Source organism: Phacochoerus africanus, chromosome 2, assembly GCF_016906955.1.
Source record: "Phacochoerus africanus isolate WHEZ1 chromosome 2, ROS_Pafr_v1, whole genome shotgun sequence".
In the NCBI taxonomy this organism is placed as follows: domain Eukaryota; kingdom Metazoa; phylum Chordata; class Mammalia; order Artiodactyla; family Suidae; genus Phacochoerus; species Phacochoerus africanus.
The window spans coordinates 24,745,763-24,761,771 of record NC_062545.1 but is presented as its reverse complement, the minus strand read 5'-3'; positions in this window follow the sequence as shown (position 1 = coordinate 24,761,771).

The following is a 16,009-nucleotide window of genomic DNA, read 5'->3' as shown; positions in this document are numbered from 1 at the left end:
CAAGAAATAGCAAAAAGACAAAAAAAAAAAAAAGTAAATAAATTGAACAAGAAGAAAGAAGACCCTGCATTCTAGTTCCACTCCTACTAATTTGTAGCCATAGGGTCTTGATTCAATTAATTGACTTATTTTGAATCTCTGTTTCTTCATCTGTAAATACCATTCACATTAAGCTAGAGTGGTATTATTGCTTACCAGACAAAGAGATGTTTATGTACTACACTGGAAAGGTCAGACAGATGGGACTATTTTAGATTGAAAGTGCATGTGTAGGAGTCCTGCCTTTTGTGAGCCACGTAAATTCCCAAGGGGTCTGGTAACTTGCTGTGTCCCCAGCAGGAACTCAAAAAAGTCCTGTGATGGTGATGAATATGACACCATTAAATAAGGCCACATCTAACACAAAGAGAAACCTGGGAAAGGAAACAAAACAAAAACCTGAACTTCATCTCTAGGTACTTTGTGTGACTTTGGATGGGCCATTATACCATTTTTAGCTCATTAAATTGATTCATGAAAAAAGAACCAAATGCTAATGAAGGGAGGGAAGTCATATGATTGGAGCAGAATGGGATTGTTGAGCCCATGAGGTGCAAAGTACAGTACTGTGAAGTGTATGCTATTCTACATCTATTTCCTTCAAAGGCTTCCCATAAAAATTAGCACTGGGTGATGCTAGTTAAGGTGTTTATGCAAATTGCTTAGAATATATAATATGTTTGAATTAAGAGGGAGCTTAGAAATATTGTAGGTTAACTTCTTAATTTTATAGTTGGGAAAAGTAAGTCTCAGATAAGTTAGTGAATTCTTCAAAATTATGTAATTTATGAAGAGAACCAGAAGAAGATTCACAAGGCTATGAGCCATTGGAGAACTCAAGTCTTTCTGTTCTGACCTATTTTACTTATTTTTGAGTTTAAGTGACAGAAGGTAATCTTATTTTCTTAATGTTTTATAAGGCCTTGTCAATGCCCTCACATTTCTCAGCTTTGGAAACGAAATGAATCTAAAATGCAATTTCACAAACACACTGCCAGCCAGCCACTGGCCCTTTTTGGGCATTGCTAACATGAACTTGCTACAAAGTACTTACTGCCCTTGAATAGATTTCTTTTCATTCTTTTACATTGTTGATATTCAACAAGCTGCTTAGTCAGGAAAAGACAACACATTGTGAAGACCTGTACATAGAGAGAAAAGAGGAGTTCAATTTATGACATTCCTGCAGCAGCCCTACCTACCCCTCATTGAGGTAGCACAATTTGAAGAATAGTTTCTTGCAGTAGACATTAACTGCTGTCAAGTTCTTTTCTCATGAAGTAAATACATTTCTTTTTAGAAATAGATGTTTTCTTGACTAATGAGCTCTTTACTCCTTAGGAGTGTTCCATTTAAATCTGAGGCTATGTGTTAGAAGAGATTTCACAGGGAGGAGGAAATGGAAATGACACAAGACCCTACTTCCTTTTCCATCTGTGCATGGTTGTAGGAAGGGGCTTGGGGAAAATGCAGTGCCTGCAGTAGCACAGTCCAGGAAACAGGGTGTCAAAATCAGCACCTATGTCGGGAGGGCTGTCCATGCTTCTTGCAGTGTCTTGAATACTTTTAATCCTTTTGCAAATACTTGCTTGGTTGTAAGACAACCCAGAGCAGCGCTGATGATGTCTCAGCTGAGAAAGAACTTGTAGTCACTTAAAGTATAGCAAAGAGGACTATCTCTTAGTAAGAATAAAGAAGAAATTTTCATTTAGATCTGGTCTAGGAAATATGCCTTCTTGAAATTCTCCTTTTTTTTGTCCTTTTCAAAAAGCAAAGTGACTTGAACAAGATTAAGTGAACAAAGCAATAGCTTTCCTAGTTTAAACGCACAGAGTTCCTACTGATTACTGTTTATACTGAAATTTCCACATAGGTTCTGCAAGAGAGAGAAACGATTAACTGAATCCCATACAACCCAGGAAGATGCAGGACAGGGGAATGAAAATTGTCCCAGGGGAACAAATAATCTCTCCAGCCCTGCAATGATTTGCTTCTGCTCTACAGTTTGACTCTCTCCAAATCTGATTTCCAAAACAAATTAATCCACCCCTGAGCAAAGAATACCAGCTTTCTAACTAGAGATTACAAAAGTGTTCCAGTCTTTGTGCATCTGATGAGTGAGTGTCTAGGTTATGGAAACAGAGATACCCTCTTTCCACTGTAATGTCTGTGTTGAGAGGCTCTGTTTGGAAGATTAATTCTCAGTGTCATCATTCCTGAATCACAGGGAATGAAAAACAAGAGGAAGGAAAGCAGAGAAGGATGTGCTAATGTTATGACGTTTTGGTGATATTTTCAAATCCTAAATCCTCCTACCAATCAGACCATGTCATGTAAATGTAAGACTGTAATAACACTGGCTTACAGAAACATTTTCACTTGTGTGACTTCACTCATCCTCTATGCCAGAGTTCAAAAGGGTGTGTAAATAAGATGGGAGCAGGGGTACATGGTCCCTGACCACCACCACCACCAACAGAAAGAGCTCAAAACTTAACAAGTCTAAGCTGAGAATGAGCTGCGGCTCATGAGCCATACTAATTAATAAAAAAATGACATTCAAAGCAATATTCAGAGAAAGAAGAGTCATGGAGACCCAGTCACGGCACAGATAGTATAACTTTAACAATGTCACAGAGAAAGCAGGATGTTCAATTGGTTCTACTTGGGATCTTCACATTGGAAAGGAGGGAACAAACATCATTATGATGGAACTGAAGCTCTAAATTGATAAAGTGATGGTAAGGAAACATCTGTCTTCTTTCAATCATCAGTTAAGTATCTAAACTCAGAATAGTGCATTTCTAGAACATAAAATTTTTGCCTATTTGGTCACAAAATATATCTAACATGGAAAACTATGGAAAATGGGAAATGTCTCTCCCCACCTTGGCAAAAAATAGATGTAGGCTAATATTGCCCCCCCCCCCTTTTTAAATAGACTCCAGGAAATGAGAAGCTGGTGATCTTAATATAATTTTCTGAAAACTTTCTAGAAAATTATACCAAGCTTATCAGCTTGTTTTCATGACTTGCAGGTATTAAGAACAAAAAGCATTGATAATCAGATATCAGCATTTATTTATTAAAACAATTCATGCCAAAATAAACTTATTGCATTTTTATAGTATTCAGTCTTCAACGAGGAATATAATGGAATATTAGGTTATACATGTAGAAATATGTGGAAATAAAATCAGAAGAGAGCATATTTATGTGAATTCATAACTGGCTGAAGAGCTACATGCAAGAAGCACCAGAAAATAATTTATGCCTAGTGGAGAGGGTTTCTGTTAATGTGCAGCAAGAGTCTGTACTGGGCTCGCACTTTAGGATGTCTTTATTAAGTCCATGTAAATTATCAAGCTGGGCAATATACAGAGGCCACACTTTAGGCTTGGGAGTCAGAAGTGGATTTGAATTCCAGCTCCATCTTTATTGGCAGCCTTGCCTTTGACCTCCAGTCTCCCCCTTTGTAAAAGAGTAACCACCTGGCAGGGCTGTGAGGATCATATGAGTTGATGTATGTAAAGTGCTTACCTTGGTGTCTGCCACAGGCAAGGTCTCTTTTCCTTCTCTTTCTCCTCCCCTCTCGCTGGAATACACATTTTTATAATGAACTGATGTGAGTCAGCTGGTGATTTGGTTCATACACAATCAATGTCTTAAACAGTCATTGATCCCAGGATATAAATATCTAAATCACTTATATGCATGGTCAGTGGACCTTAATGTTTTGGGCAACTGAATTCAGACATCACTGCTAGTCATTTCTGGCTTATTCTTTCATTGTTTCTCCTTAGCAGAAAGACAAATACTTGTTGTGTGTTATTTTCCCTTCTTTCTACACAACAGTTAACACGATAACTTCCTTTCACAAAAGGTGTCATATCATTGTTAGGTACCTTGCTTTTCTTACCCAATGGTATGTTCTGGAGACCAAAACATCAATACAGTGAGAGGTTACTCATTCTCTGTAATCATCCTAATCACTTGGCCCAGGTTTTGCAGGCTCAGTAGGAGTTTGCCAGGCAGATGGCAGAAGGAGTGGTTTTCCAATATGAGGAAACAGTGTGTCAAGGCCCACTTGCCCACTTATTCAATTTTTTTTTCAACAGATGTTTATTAGCACTTAATATGTGGCAGGCTGTAGGCTAAATGTTTTTGCTTGTTAGGTCATAAATATATCCTCACCACAACTTTATGAGGTAAATAATATTATTTCATCATTTTATGGAAGAAGTTGAGGATCGAACCACCAAGTATGTCCTTCAAAGTGAAGAAGTAGAGAAAGTCACATTCAGAGCCAACATGTTTTACTGCAGAGTCCTGCTCTTAATCTCACACCCGACTTCAAAAAGTAGGGTGGGAATGGGTCAGAGAATGTTCCAGATGTGGAAGCAGCAGTGCAAACAAAGGCACATAAAGTACAGGGGAGCTGAAACTCTCCTGTTGGAGGAACTCTGAGTTGTACTTAGCTATATTGCAGGAGTAAAGCAGGAAATGTGGCAGAAGACAAGGCTGAGGAGGTCACTGTGGCAAGGGACTAAGAGCCCAGGAGTATGTGGCCTAAATCCTCTTTCTCGTGCATGGGCCAGATGGCAGCATGAGTGTCCGCAGCCCTCGGTAGTAGCCTCACAAGGAAACCTTCTTGTCAGGCCCTGAGGCTGGGGCTAGGAGAGAATACCAATGCTTCAAGGCTGCAGGTTGTGTGGGCAATTTGCTACTGTGGGTTTAAATGTTCTTTGTGGGTAACCCCCAGTGAGACCTGGGATCCCCCAGGCAGTTTGGGGGTGCCTGGTGTTCCTGAAGCTCCTTTAAGGCATTGCCATGGCTCTTGCCTAGGTTGGAGCAATATCTTGGGTGGATCTGTCCTTTCTGTTGAATGCCAAGTATGATAGGAATGTAATCTCTCAGTACCTTTATTCTGCTCCCTCATTATCTCTTTCAGTGTTCACTGGGGGATGCTCTTCCCTTTATAGTGATTGGCAGCCTCCATGGAATCCTGTGGTCACATCCAGATAACAGACCTCCTTTTACATTAAGTCACCAGACACTGTCACCCTGGAATCATGAAGTCGTCTCAGCTCAAAGGCCTTCCCTGCTAGTAGGAAAAGAGCATGAGGTTGGCTGCTTCACTCTTTTCTCACATGACTCCTGCTTCTCTTCCATCGTTTGGCTAACTTTGGGGTTCTGAATCCCTCCCAAACTGGGGAGAAGGGAAGATGGAGAGGAAATGGTTACAGAAGAGTCTTTACTCACCTGACCCTTTCCTAGGGATCGGCCCTGCCCTCTGTCTGGAATTGGCAGGTGGGTGGGCTGGTTCTTTCTCTTGCGGTTGGGTTTATGGGCTTGTAGAAGATCCTTCTCCTTACCCCACCCCCACATCCGTGAGGGTCTCTCGCCTGGCACTTTCCCTTGGGGAGGGCAAATGTTGTTCTGCTTAGGGTGATCACTTACTCGTCCCTTAGTCCCTCTGCATCCAGCAGAAGCTTCAGCTCCTGTCAAGGTGTGAGTGATTATCTGGACAGCCCTCCTATAGGGACTCACACCAGCCCTTTGCAGGCTCAGCTCTGTGCTGGCTTCTCATCCATGTCTTGCCCAGGTCATTGACCTAGCATTCACATATCCTGGGTTCCAGGACTCTAGGCCTGATGCCCAACTCAGCCCAGCCCACTTTGAAAAACTAATCAGCCCGTCTCTACCTGTCTAGGTTTTCAAGGGGGAGTCAGATGCCACTTAAACTGCAGATGACAAACATTGAGTTCTTGGACTAGTCCTAGCGAAGTTGCTTTTCTTCAGTGTGAGTTAGGGGCCAGTTCCTCCTACTGGTTACCAGAAAATTCTTCCTTGAGTTCTTGTTACCTTGAATCTCTCTGACTAGTTTTTAGGTTAGAGCTATCTCTTGCTCCCTAGACCAGAGATGGATGGTTGTATCTCAGATCAAAGGCCTCTTCAAATAAATCTTCTCCTTTTCAAAAATTCTCTTCTAATCTCTAATTCTTGACTCTCTTCTATTTTGATATGGTTGGGGCATTTAAAAGTTATCTAAAGTAGATCTTAGCCACTTATTTTGAAACATTTTTGCTCCTTGGTCTGTCTTCTGCCCACTTGGGAATGTGCCTGGGCCGAAACTTCCATTTTAAACCAGATTCACCACAGATATTTTAACTCAATGTCCTTTCCCTCTGCTTCAATCCACATGCTTTTAGAGTCCAGATATGACCACATGGCTCTCCTTCTTAGCACCCTTCAGTGAGAAGCCTGTGCCATGTTGCCATGTAATGAAGAAGATAGACAGTATACAGGTACCACAGATAAATAAGCCCTTACAAAATCAGGTGCATAGAATGCTGTAGCAGAGAATAAATGAGGAAGAGGTGAGTGGGGAGGAGCCAGGCTCTCTAGGCTTCCAGCCTTAGAGCAGTAGCACCTACCCAAGAAGGTTGAAAGTATAAACTCTGACTCCAGAATGCCTGGGTTCATAGCCCAGCTCTGCTACCTCCTAGCTATTTGAAACTGGGAAGTTACTTATCCTCTTGGTACTTTGTTTTTCTCATCTGTAAATGGGAATGGTAATAGTTAACCTCATATAGTTGTTGTGAGTGTTAAAGGAGTTCTGTTTTTAAAGTCCTTGATATAATAAGTGGTATGATAAGTCCTGATATAATAATTCCTGATATAGTAAGTCCTTGATATAATAAGTGATATACTATAAAGGTTTTTTTTTAACTAAATATCAAATGCTACTATCTTAACCTATAAGTCTTAGGCCTTTGCCCTGACTGATTCAGAATTACCCTTCATTATTCAGCTTAGCCATCGTCTCTTCTGAGAAGCTTCAAATGATCTCCAGCATTTATTCAGGCGTTCTTTTTATGTGCTTTTGATGTATTATGTACATATCAAAATCATCACAATTATCTTGCTGTATTATAAATACCCTTCTCTCTCCATAGACTAGAAACTGTTGGAAACAGGGACCATATCTTACTCAAATTGTACAACCAGAGTACCTAATACCCATTAGATATATGATGAATGGATAATAAATGAATGGGCAATAGAGCGATTCTAATAAATAAGGTTATGATTATATACTTATGATTTGATATTTTTCTTTCAAGATAAGAGTCTTTCCAATCAGTTAGGTATTTCATAGTCTCCTAAATCATTTACAAGGGAAGGAAGTTTGGAGGTTATCTAAAATTTAGATTTACAAAAAAGTTAAGATGATTTTGCTTGAATGTTCTAAGTCTTTACCACACTCATCCAATATATTGAAAATAGGAATCAGTTCAACAAATATTTATTGAATGCCTTTCTGAGGAAATCAATATGAAAGATAAAACATGAGTAAAATATGGCCCCTGCCACCTAGGAGCTTATAGTCTAGCAGAGAAGGCAGATGCATGAGGTCTCCTAAAGCAAGGTGGAATGGTTACAAAAGTCAAAACAGATTGGGAGTTCTAAACAAGAGGAGTTTTGCTTGTTAGCATTTCTTTTTAAGAATTCGTTTTGTAAAGTGAAGTTCTAATTCCTAATTGCTTTGTTTCTTTCTTTCTTTTCTTTTTTTTTTTTTTTTTTTTGTCTTTTTGCCTTTTCTAGGGCCGCTGCCACGGCACATGGAGCTTCCCAGGCTAGGTGTCTAGTCGGAGCCATAGCCGCCAGCGTACACCAGAGCCACAGCAATGCGGGATCCGAGCCGCATCTGCAACCTACACCACAGCTCACGGCAACTCCAGATCTTAAACCCACTGAGCAAGGCCAGGGATCGAACCCGAATCCTCATGGTTTCTAGTCAGATTCATTAACCACTGAGCCACGACGGGAACTCCTGCTTTGTCTCATTTTGATGTGTTACTTTTTTTTCTGGTGTACAGACTGCACCGAAAGAACAATTTCTTGATTATACAATACACCCAGAAATCAAAAGGCTATTTTACAACATTTCTTTTCCTTTTTCTAAATCCTGTTTTCTTATGTTTTGAATGAGATTAGCTTGTATTCATTTATGTAGCATTTGGGTGGCAGTGTTCCCTGTATAGCATATTAACGTTGTCAGATTGGAATTTTATAGCTTGAGATAAATGCAGAAGTCACCTAGTATATACTCTTTCTTTTCTTCTTCCTTTTTTCCTTCCTTCCTTTCTTCCTTCCTTCCTCCCTCCTCCCTTCTTCCTTTCTTTCTACAAAATTAGTTACTAGAGCAGGAAAGAGAAAACCCCCAACATCCTGATACCCAGTACACTTCTTTTTTCCCCATTATTCCATGCTGCTTCTGGAATAACTTTATAGGAAATGCAGTCCTAGGGAAGATATTTATAACAAATCTCTGGCTCATTTAGCATGCCGTTGTTTGGGATATCCAGCTGCACACTTTGTTCTTGTCAGTAATAAATTATTTCCTGACAATTTAGTTGACAAACGGGATCTCAGCCCCAGTGATTTGCACACATCTTTTAAAAAATGATCAGGTTAACTGTTCTAAATAGCCTTTTTGTCCTTCACTTATCTTCTAGCATGAAGAGAAGGAAGATTCAAGATCTTCAATAAGGGTGTAAATCATACCCACAGACAGAACTCTGTTTATATAACATATAGGGTGAAGGTACCCTTTTATGAGCTTTTGTTATCCAATAGAGATTCTCTGAAAGCCACAGAATCTCTTCTTGCCCTGAAACTAGCTATGTTTGCTTTTCTAACTTCCCAGTGGACTAAGATACAAAGTATGTGGACATTTCAAATGTTTGAAAAGCAAAATAGAATCAGGAGGTGGGGGTGGGGAGGGGAATGTAGGGGTGGTCAATAAAGATTTACGGCTCATATTTCTCAATGGAAAACTGAGATTTCTGGTCACATCAGGGCAGAATAATTGATAGCAGCTGCAGATGGGAAGGTTTGAGCTTGCATCTCCCCAGGCAATATTTTCTTTGGTGTGTCGTAAAGTATAGCAGTTCAGTATTGAGCCATGGTTTCTTTAGTTAGCTAAGTGAACGAAAACAATTTTATTCACTTTTCTTCACAAAACTTGCCTTGATCTTTGCTCTCCTTAGTCCATCTCTGGTAACCGTGACATTTTCCTGTCATCAGTATGCAGTGAGGAACAGAAGGTGAATGAACACAGAATGAAGACAGGCTGGCACCATCTTGGTGGCAAACTGGCCTCTTGAAATCAAGAATTCTTGGCCTGATCATCAGTCTTAAAGGAACAGCTTCTCTTTCATCTCCCTTTGTTACTAAGAGTAACATAATGAAGAGCAGGTTGATCTTTGAGATGTTTGAAGGTCTTAGAATAGGCAATAAATAAGTCAGAATTTAAGAGATAGTAATAACTCAAAATGATGAGAGTTGAGTATCTTTCCAAAGTGATGAGTTGAAGGATAGGGGAATTTTTCCAATATGGATCTCTGAGATCTTTAACAAAATGTTTAAGAACTTTGCATCTGTTTCTGTTAGTAAAGCATTCTCATTTTAAATGCTCCTATTATGATAAATAGAATGGAAAGGGTATGCAAAGGCTATTAAAGTAATTATAGAAGTTCAGGTCATAAATTATCTGTTGATTCAGCCTGTCAGTGGGTTCAATGTTAAGACCAATTGGCTGGACTAGAGAATCGGCTCTAAATGACCTCAGACATCTGGATCAGATGTAAGTCATCATCGTGGCCAGTGGGACCCAACCCGCACTGTGTTCTCCTTGTTTGAGCAATAGGCATTAGGTATTTATTGTGTCACTGGAATTTGGTGATATCAGTTTGCCACTATGCTGTAAAGCATGACGGGTTAAAACACATGTATTATAACAGCATGGGATAATGGTGATCAGCATCCTAGGGAGGTGGGGGGATCCCACCTGAGTGAACATGGCCAAATCAAACAGTTAGCTGGTGAATATTTACCATGGACTGGGTTCATAAACCAACTGAATTATTTTCCACTTGCTATGCTCAAGAGAACTCATATTTAACCAGTTTTTCATGCTTCAGAAAATGTCTAACCTAAACACTACCATCCTGCCTGACCTTCTTCCCTACCCTCTTGTAAAAACATAAGACCAGAAATGGTTTATACTTCCATATTGCCATGTACGTATTTATGTATAAGTGGATTCTCTGAAAAGAATCAATAGATTTTTAAAAAATAAAGAATCTCCTTGGACCAGAAATATACAGAGTCTAGACAAACCTGGAAATGAAGTCAGCAGCAAGACACCCTGATCTGACTTATCTTCTATATCTTAGCTATTGTCAACAAAATCTTGTCTTACTTACTACATTCATCTTATGACCAGCAAAATGTTTTCAATGTGACAACAGGGTTATTCTCTTCTAGGTAAAACTTCTAGTCTTTTACTTGAACTTTTGATAACTTTTTACTTCAGCAAGATAATCAGCTGAACTTTAGAATTATATCAGTGCCAGATATCTCTCTTAGTTCTGTGGTTGCCTGGAAATGAGGTGCTCTACAAAAATAAATTTCCTGAATATCTATTACTTACACTTTTTTAAATTTAAAACTTAGAAAGTATGATCATTTTTATCAGAAACATAATTATGCTTGAACTCCTCTGCTTTCTTAAACATATTAAATTACATTTTAAACACAATTATTTTTATGACAAGTATAACTATAAATATAAATGTACCAATGAACTTATGGCTCATTAAAAGAATGGAGAAGTTTTTTGTCTTCTAATCAATCTCTGTATTATCTCAACTTACTATATTTTGTCTGCTTTAAGTAGTCTTTCTAGTAGCTATTTGTCCTTGTCACTGTTGGAGTACTTGCTATTACGCCGTCCTACCCCTTTTCCATTTACAGCTTCTAATCTGCCATGGTCTAGAAAGTACATAGCTAACATTCTTAAAATTTCATGAAAACAGGAGAAAAATGCCTTGTGAAGTGAATAGACTTTACCACATAGATGTCAGGAAAACTGTTTCTATTGCCGAGTGGCCTATTTGCTTATGCAACTGAGGGACAAAAATTATTTGTTTTCAGATGACATTAGACTTTTATTGGTAGGGAAATGCTTTCATATCTGCATTACTCCACCACTAATGTTCTAGGTACTTTGATAGTCTGGTGAGTGTAGAATGAATATAATTATAATAATGAGTGTTCTTAAAGATATGCAAAATGTACATCCTCGTATATACTCTCAGGTGGTTGTAGTGTGAGGACAAGGAAACAATGTCAGGAAAATGAATACTCAAAAGGTTGACATAAATATTGTGTCGTATGTGTTTTGTTTTACTATTAACTTTGCTAATTTTAAGTAGAGAAGTTCTAGTAAAAATCATCTACTTATGTTTCTGTTTACACAGTCTAAAAGGGAGCACTAAGCCAAAAGTCATTGTCAGGAAAAAAATAAACTAAATGAAAATTAGAGATGGACATCTTTTTGCCATATAGAAAGTATGTAAAAAATATCAGAATTTTTTCTGTGTGGGAGGATTCCATAAACTCCCTTGCTGAGTTTTTTTTTTGTTTGTTTGTTTTTTTTTTTTTTTACTTTACTCACTTGATTTAAAATTTATTCCCTTGGGGAGCAAATGAAACATTTAATGTGTGTTTCTGACTTACTCTTAACATTACACAGTCTTTTTATTATAAGAGAGCTCTCATCCTAAAATCCTAAGATGATCTGATGTCAAATGCATATAACAGAATTTCTCTTCTGTTATTTCTGATCCAGGAAGCTTCTTCAGTAGATCACAAGTAAATTTGAACTTTAATTTCATTTTGCAATTAAGAACATGTTCAGATGGTTAGTAAAGTTGAAAACCAGTGTATGAAGTACCTTGTTTCCCTTTTCAAATAGAAATTTTGCAAAGTCATTACTTAGAAAATTGCCCTAGAAAAATATGTGTGAATTTATCTTCCTTTAAAAAAATTATTTTATCAAGGTGATTCTGGAGTTCCCGTCGTGGCGCAGCAGAAACAAATGTGACTAGGATCCATGAGGTTGCCAGTTTGATCCCTGGCCTTGCTTAGTGGGTTAAGAATCCGACGTTGCTGTGAGCTTTGGTGTAGGTCACAGACTCGGCTCGGATCTTGCATTGCTGTGGCTGTGGGGAAGGCTGGCAACTGTAGCTCTGATTCGACCCCTAGCCTGGGAACCTCCAAAAGACAAAAAAGACAAAATAAATAAATAAATAAATAAATAAAAATAAAATAAGATCTCTAAAAAATAAAGGTGATTTTTCTTTAACCTTTTCTACATTTTTTTTTTTGCTCTAACTTGTTTGTTACATTGTACCATTGCTATTAAAAATGTATGGTTCCATCTGTGTGTGTGTGTGTGTGTGTGTGTGTGTGTGTGTGTGTGTGTGTGTGAGATGGTTGGGAGCGTGTGTGTGAGATAGTTGGGAAATGAGGGGAGCTGTGGAAGAGAACATTGAAATTTGGAGGTGTGTATGTGATGTGTTCAGCAAGCTGATACCAACCTTGGGAGCTTGATGGATAACAGTTATTTGTCTTTCTTTTCAATTCTTTTTTTCCCCTTCTTTTTAAAATATCAGTAACAAGTCAAGAGGTCAGAGGATCAAATTAAATAAACTTGGGGGGAATTGCATTCATGTTGCAATGAACTGTGAGAACAGTTAATTTAGCCAGCTATGGAATTTGGTCCCAATTCCTGCTTTGTCATCACATACAGTAGTTTGTTCACCTTTTTCCAAGACTAAAAATGAACAACATTAAATATAGAGACCATTTACTCTGCTTTTTGCCATCTTCTGTGTTTTATGCAACAGTTGAGCTAATCAGACAGAAAGTTGCTAAGTCTGACTCTCAAGGGAAATACTAATTATCTGTATCATATTATAACATTCAACTAGATTAACTTCACTTTACGTATTAAATAAGTGCCCCTTGGAGCAATTTTTCTGACCTCTCATGCAATTCATTTCACAGAACATGAAAAACAAATCATCAGAATAAACTTCCTGAATTGTATTTGTGAGCTAAGTCTCAGTCTACTTAGAAATATTATTAGGCGTATTGGCTAAATGCTACCACATGTTAGTGCAGAATTTGTAGAGCCGAAATACCATACACATCACAAAGTAAATGAAGTTAGCTACTCTTACCATCCTTAGTTATTTCAGCTTTATACTTGTGGTGTGCTCTAAGAAACACGTGCTGTGTGTAAATTATTAACTCATTAATTCCTGAGGTCCTTATGCCCTAAGGACACAAGAGTTTATTTTTCTCCAGCTTGCTGGTTTCATAAATGTGGAAGCTGAAAGACTTATAGCAGGAAATCAGGGCTAGAGCCAAAAATAGAATTTAAGTCTTTGAGTTCCTAGTGCAGGGTTGAAGAGCTTTTGCATAGAAATAAATTATTGCTATTTGTGGGCATGATATCAATTAAGATTATGAAAATTGTTTTTGACCTAGCATTATTTTCAATTATTTTTAAATTGCTATAAAACATAAATATGACATTTTAGTTCGGGGAAACATTCTGACCTTAAAGCAATATCACTGACTTGGAATTTATTCAATAAACTTAGGAATAGACTGGGAGAAAGAATTTGATGCATGTAACATAACTAAATGTGACCTTCCACTGACACATGCGCCACAATCCAGCAGGAACCTACCCTGCGATGTTTGGTGAACGAGGAGTCAGGGAGTTGGTAGAACCAAGAGGAACAAGACTTGAAGGAAAAAAGCAAGGTCATGATGGCTTTTGGATTATATCTTTCCGAAGTCTCCAGAGGCCTCACAAGCTATTTGGCATCTTCTGAAAATAAATGTTCTGTTGTATATTCTGTAATGATATATTTAATAACAGCTTGTTTTAGGATCCTATGTGAAGAATGCATTACAAATACACTTTGAAGTCATAACTATAATGAAACAAAAGGTGGCTGAATCTAACAATAATTTGAGAAATACTAATGAAGAGTTTGCCAAAGCAGCAGTGATTTAAAGGATGCTGATAAAGCTAAGGAAATAACAGGAGAAAGAAAACCCAAATTAGCACCATTTGTGTATACAAAAAAAAAAAGCTCACCTTTTATATAATGTAATACTTTAGGAAGTATTTTATATTTAAGCCTTTTCTGAAAGACTGAGGAATTCTTTTCAGAGTTTCTCAGCATTAGTGTTACTTTTTTTTCTTAATATGCTTTGAACACCGAAGTTGCTGTAAGAATCAGTGCCATTGTAATCGTATTATATAAATATGTTCCAAGTCTATTGAATTCACAAAATAAAGGAAAAAGACAAATGACCAATAGACAAAGCATAAAGAGAAGTCAGTGGTTTGATGCTGAGGAAATAGAAGTAGAAAAAAGGCAAGAGAAACTATATTTGTATTAAAGATGTTTTTCTTTGCATGCATTCATTTTGCATCTCAGCTGTGAACATAAGTGGGCATTCATAATTATGAGAAAATTTGATGCAGTAGTTGTCATTTCCATAGTAGAATGTGGCTGTTGATCATTTCCTAGAGAAGCTAGATTCAGTTTATTAAAGCCTTTTTGGGAATGGTTGACCTAGGCAGGGAGAGATGAGTAGTGAGGGCTATGCTGAGGCTATGCATTATGCTCATCTCTCGTTATCACTGAGTATAATAAGAGATGCTGTTGGTTTTTCTGGTTCTCTATCCTGGCTGTTCATAAGAATCATTTGAGGAGGTTTTATTTTTTATTTTTAATTAATTTTATTGGAGTATAGTTGATTTACAATGTTGTATTATTTTCAGGTATACAGCAAAGTGAATTCATTTTATATATATAAGCTTTATGTAGCTTATTTTTTCCCATATAGGTTATTACAAGCTATTGAGTAGATTTCCCTGCACTATACAGTAGGTTCTTGTTAATTATCTGTTTCATACAGTACTGTGTATATGCTAAGCTTTTTAATACTGATGTCTGCCATGACCCCACCACTCTGCTCTCTGAACACCTTCACCTCCCATATTCTGATTCAGCTGAGAGTGGTGGACAAACAAAACACCGTATTTGGGCAAGATTGAAAGAACAGATTTTCTGTTTGCAAACTCTGGTCTGGTGACTTCTGCTGAAGATTCCTTAGAAACAGTGATGAGGGGAAAAAACACGGAGAAAGTTGTAACATAGAAGGGAATGAGGTAAGAAAGAGAATGAATTGACAGAAACAGTGGGAAAAGAGGCATGCCATTCATGGACAAATATGTCCAAGGAATTTAATTGAGATGAGTAGAAGGTAAGTGAATACTCCCAAGAGACATATTCTTTTCTAAGTATGGATATAAAGTAAATAGTTGGTATTTCTAGGTTAATCTCCCCAAAGCCAGCTTTTTCACACTAAATTTCCAGCAACTGTTAACAACTTCCACTAGCCTTCAGCCAGAAGCTCTGAAATTGGTACCAGACAAAGAAAGCCCTCAGGCATTCTCAGCAGGCCACAAGATTCTGGATCAATTAAGTAAGAAAGGAACAAAAGGGCTAAATTGGAAAACCAGTGGTAAGACTGAGAATATCTATGAGGTTTCTGCCCTGAAACAAAATAGTTCAAGAGTTATGCAATTTGTGTGAGGTTTCTGAGGAATCTTTATTTTGCAAGATTTGTAACACTCTGTTATTTTGGCTGAGGCTACCACAAAAACAGTCATTTCAAACAACACAATGAAAATCTTTGCACTTTCTTTGTGTTCCAAGCACAGGGACTACCAATCATTTTACAAATGTATCAGACCAGACTACCTTTGCTCTTGTTGTTTGTCTTCTTGGAATGTCTTTGCCCCTTCAATACCATCTACAAAAGGCATATTTTCTGTAAAATTTCCTACAGTTGACAAAAACAGTACCCAGGTATGCTGTTATCCAGAATGCATATATCTTTAGTAGCACTTCCGTGTTGTTCTGTTTACTTAAATGTCTCTCCTTCTGGATAGACTGAGAATAATTCAAAGAGAATTTATGGCTAGTGCCTTGCAGAGTGTCTGTTTTTAATTCCATTGGATAGC